This window comes from Arachis ipaensis, chromosome B05, assembly GCF_000816755.2.
Source record: "Arachis ipaensis cultivar K30076 chromosome B05, Araip1.1, whole genome shotgun sequence".
NCBI lineage: Eukaryota > Viridiplantae > Streptophyta > Magnoliopsida > Fabales > Fabaceae > Arachis > Arachis ipaensis.
Window position 1 is genome coordinate 102,447,835 of NC_029789.2, and position 5,330 is coordinate 102,453,164.

Consider the following 5,330-nt stretch of genomic DNA (forward strand, 5'->3'; position numbering starts at 1 on the left):
TGGTGGACAACCTTGTAACTACCAACAAGCCCCACCCCGTGCATATAAACCATCCTTTCAACAGAACCTCTAACCACCACACTCACAAGCTTCTCTTCACCATTCGCCACCATATGATCCTTCCTTACCCCAGTACCAATCCAATCACTCCCAATCACCGCCACTTTTCTATGTATCATGTCCAAATCCGGCAACCCGAGAAGCAGAGGTTTGCCTAAAGAAAACAGTAAATAAACTTCAAACAACCATTCGACAACTGGAGCAAGCAGTAATTCTATGGGTTTCTAGGCGCTCAAATACACAAGGATCAGCCACAGCCCCATGTGAACAGTCTAACGAAGAGCGTAGCATGAAGGAGATACCAGAAACTCCAGTGGACAAGACAGAGAATGAATTCGTACTAGAACAAGTAGAAGAAGCTGTCATTGTACAAGAAGAAGAGTTGGTTGAAGATCTAGGAGATGCTGAACCTCCATGGGAATCCAGAACTGAGGAGAACTCCGTCAAGGACGCTACAGTTGATGCTAAGGAGGATATTGTACAATCTCCAAGGCAAGTTGTTTATGAAGAATCAGATGAAATAACCCAGGACACAAATTCCCTTAATGATGATAGTCACAAGTCAAATTCTCTTAGTAATGAACTGGCATCCGCAAGTGAATTCTCTGAGGTCGAAGAATCTTCCCCAAGTGAATATGAAGACGATGCGGAGGTAGATTTCTCTCAACCTCCAATCTATGACTCAAGTGATGAGGAAGACATAGAAGACTTTGACCAGGACACAGATACAATTGTAGAACCTTGCAAGGAAGTGGAGGAATTCACAGAAGAGCACAAGGGAGTAGAACTTACAGAACCACCGGAAACACCTATCCCAAGGCCATTACCACCTAATACAAGCTTCAAGTGGGTACAATCCTTAACCTATAACTTTACTTATTCACTTGAATATGGTTTGGTTGAAACAGATGGCCAGCTTAGAGCTCTTTGCTGCTTTAAGAGTAAGAGGGAAATGGCTCGTACTCAGAGTTGGTGCACAAGGTTTAATAAGGTTCCACGCTTCACCTCGAAGTACATGGATTGGTATCATGCTCAATTGCATGGATCACAGAGAACGTTTGGTCACCATGGTGAGATTCTACTCTTTAAACCGCCCGGATGGAGACATGTAGATCAAGACGGAGGCGGATTTAAAAGCAAGGCTTGGGATCCTGGAGTTTATTCTGACGTTTGTCACCCCGGGAGCCTAACAATCTGTTTGAAGCTGTTCAGAAGCTTTGCATGCCTAGTTTAGGATCCCGGAGGCTATTGGCATTCCAAGCACTGGTGGAGATTTTTGGACGAATTTAAACATAAGCCGCCATAGCAGGAAGCTCCTCCAATGTCCAACTTAAGGACTTTAACTAAAAGTGCTAGGTGGGAGACAACCCACCATGGTATGGTCGCTTCTTTTTCAATTTAATTCTTGTTAATTGCTTTCATTTTTATTTTCTCTTCATTTTACTTTATTGAACCTGGAATCATGCATAGCATTCATATTAATCATTGCATTCTGCATTTATCTTACATATAAAAAAAAAGGGATGCACGACGCGACCGCATGCCCCATGCGATCGCGTCATATTGCGAAAACACTATCCACGCGACCGCGTCACCCACGCGACCGCGTGCCCTGGAGATCAGCGTCAAGATCCAACGTCCAGAAAGTTAGGCTGGAATCGTGCGGCCCTTGTGCGTTTTGCACAAATTGGCCCACGCGGTCGCATGCCCCATGCGATCGCGTCACTCGCACAAAACCAATCCCACGCGACCGCGTGAGCGACGCGATCGCGTCGCATGGATTGCACAACACCCTCGAAGGAGACAGAGAGTTGCGCTAAAACGACGATGGAAGCGTGCGTCTAACACAAATTCCAGCGACACAATCGCGTGACCCACGTGATCGCGTCATCCCCTCTCCTACCCCTCTCACGCAATCGCGCGACCTACGCGATCGCGTCACCCCCATTTTCACCCTCACCACGCGACCGCGTTCCCCACGTGGCCACGTGGATTTCAAAATATAACCCCCCAGGTCACGCGAAACCCTATCCTCGCGCCCCACCCTTTCACTCTTAATACCCTCTCTCTCTCTCTCCCCAACCCTCAACCACCACCACCCAGCCACCATTACCGCTGCACCAACCACCGCCGGGAACCGCCGACCACCCACCGCCGCCGTCCGCCCCCAGCCGCAACCAACCCCCTCTTCTTTCTTCCTATTTCTTCTTCCTCCCTCCTCCCCCGCCACTGCCCCCCCTCCGCGCCACCATCACCACCAACCAACCACCTTCCTGCCTACTCTCCTTATTCCGCCTTCCAGGTTCTACAACACGCAATCCCTTTTATCTGTTCGTAGTTCTTCTTATTTTTTTCCGTTTCTGTTCATAATTAGGATAGATAGTCTTGCATGTTGTAGTGTATTTTAGGTTGTTAGGTAGCCTAGGCTGTGGTTAGTGGCTCTAGGTCTGTTTATTTGCACTGTTCTTGCTTCTGTTTTATCATATTTGCAAATCTACTATTGCTGTAATCTTGTTCATATGCTGTATTTCTTGTATATTGCTGCTCTTTACATTGAATTTTCATGTTTATATTATATATATGTACCTACAGCTTGACTTTTTAATTCATATGAACTGCTTTGATTGCTGTTTATTTTTCGGGATAATCCAATTTTAGCTGGAATGCTGCCCAAATTTCTATAAAAATATTTTCATTCATATTTTGGTTTGGCAATTTGAACTTTATTTTCCACTGCTTTAACCAAACCATTTCATAATTGCCAGGGCATGCTTTTTTATCCTTTTTGATTTCCTAGTTTATAAACTGCATTTGTGATGTTTTGATTCCAATTTTTGCTTTCTTTATATCTATTTGAATCAGCATCTACTTGTTTTTCTTGTTTGGTTATGAGTCACTATAGTTCCTACCTGTGAATCCTTGTTACATGGAATATTTTCTTTATGCCACTTACCTTAACCCACTTTTTACTGACTCACCAATTTTAATTTACTGACTTCTTTTTCAAATTCTCACCATACTAACCTTTTAAAATATCTTTTCTGATTTTTCACTTTCCTCTAACTTTCTAACCATGGCATAATGACAATTTTCCTATTTAACTTGAATTCTGATACATTTTGGATTGTAACTTCTTCCTTTCAAACTTTTAAACTACTATACAATCCTTAATGCACATTTACTTAACTCATTTACCTCATTCAAATTCTCCCCTGCCACTTTGTGTTTTCTTTGCCTATATGCCTACTTGCTTTCCTATTTTTATATATCCTGGTTTTTCATTTTTCAGGATGTCTGCCTCACAGAGGAAAGGAAAGGGCAAAGCTACTGGCAAGCGCAAAAGAGGAGATTCATCCCAGTCCATCATTGACCTAATGCATGATTCTTCATGGCAGGAGAAGAACTTTACACAGCAGAAAAAAGCTGACCAGCTGCTCCCTGCACATGATTCAATAAAATTTGCAAACCGATACTGTGAGCTGAAGTATCCGGCATTTGCAAACTCCATGAATCTATACCTGGAGAGAACTCTGAGGATTCCAGAAGCACTCCAGCAGTACACCACTGAGCAAATCAAGTAAAGAGGCTGGTTCTTTCTGGAGAGAGCACTGACAGAGGTCAATGCATCTTGGGTCAGAGAATTCTACTGCAACTACTACATCACCACCCTCGATGCAGTGAACCTGAGAGAAAAGCAGATTCTAGTCACTGAGGAGGCCATAGAGGACATTCTCCGGCTCCCAGCCAAGTCCGATCAGCCTGATGGTTATAAAAAGGCTGAGGAGGACATGCGCCTGATGCGGTTTGATTGGGATGCTGTGAAGGCACGGATAGCTCTCGACCCGACGGTTCCTTAGGAGATGGGTCAGGACACCACCATGCCTAGAGGGATCAAGAGGGCGTACTTAAATGATGAGGCTCGGTTATGGCACCAGATCTTGAGCAACTATGTGATGCCGAGTACTCATAAGACGGAGATCCCAGCTGCTATGATTACCCTCCTATGGTGTGTGATGGAGGGTAAGGACCTTTATCTGCCACGCTTTATCCGGCATTATATGGCCAGGGTCTACGTCTGAGGCACCCTCCCTTTTCCGTATCTGGTTACACAGCTAGGCCGTCGAGCTGACGTGCCATGGGAGGATGCCGATGAGAGACCACCATCGGCGGACTGTAGGAAAATCATTCCTCACAGCAGGAACTTCCTAGCTTTGGGCTACAGACTACCACCCTTCACTGCTACTGATGAGACAGCGCCACTGTCTGCTGGACCCTCTTCATCCACGGCTGCCCCTGCTGCCCCTGCTACCACCGCTGCACCTCCACCTGCCTCTGAGCCCGTATACCACCTCGTGCACCGCCTATTCCGACAGCTTGATCAGATGGAGTGCCGTAACCGGCGCCGGTATAAGAGATTGGAGTGTCGCAGCCAGCGACGCTATTCGCATCTGAAGCTGATGATCCGACAAGGTGGTGACATCCCCTCCGAGCCCGACACACCATCAGAGCCATCAGAGGAGGAGGAGGATGAGCCCCAGGAGGAGACCCATCTGCAGGCAGGCACAGAGCAGGCTGCACCACATCAGGAGGTTACGCATCAGATCGAGGCTGCAGATCCGGAGATCCCGATCCAGTCAGCACCGCCTCTACAGCAGCCAGACGCTCAGCCCACCACCACCACAGAGCCTCCAGCTACCATCCCTACCAGCGATGACACCCCTTCACACCCGGCTTGACTGAGCATCAGGGACGATGCTTCAGTTTAAGTGTGGAGAGGTCGCCATCTCTGGCATTTTATTTTGGTGAACCACTACATCTCTTTTTTTCTGTATTTTTCTTTTTACTGTTATTTTTTGAGTACTTATACATTGCTACTTTTATGTATTTTTACTCTATTTCCGCATTTTGCATTTTTAGTTCATATTTTTAGTTATTTAGTTTAGTTTACAATTTTGACTTATTAGTGGATTAATTAGTATAGTTTACCCTTTTTAGCATAAGATAGCTTAGTTTAAATTGAAAAATATAAAAAGGAAGAAAGCTAGGAAATTGAACATAACAGATTTAAATCCATAAACCTTGTATATATAGCATTACATCATATAGTTAAGTTGACAACATTTCATCAAAGAAGAACATTAAAACTTTAAAGGCTACCCTAAATAAATTTTTTTATGAGAATAATGGGAATTTTTAACTAAACCTGCATAACATATATGAATGATATATGATGCTTGAGTTAGAGAACACACAGCCTATGAGTCTTGAGC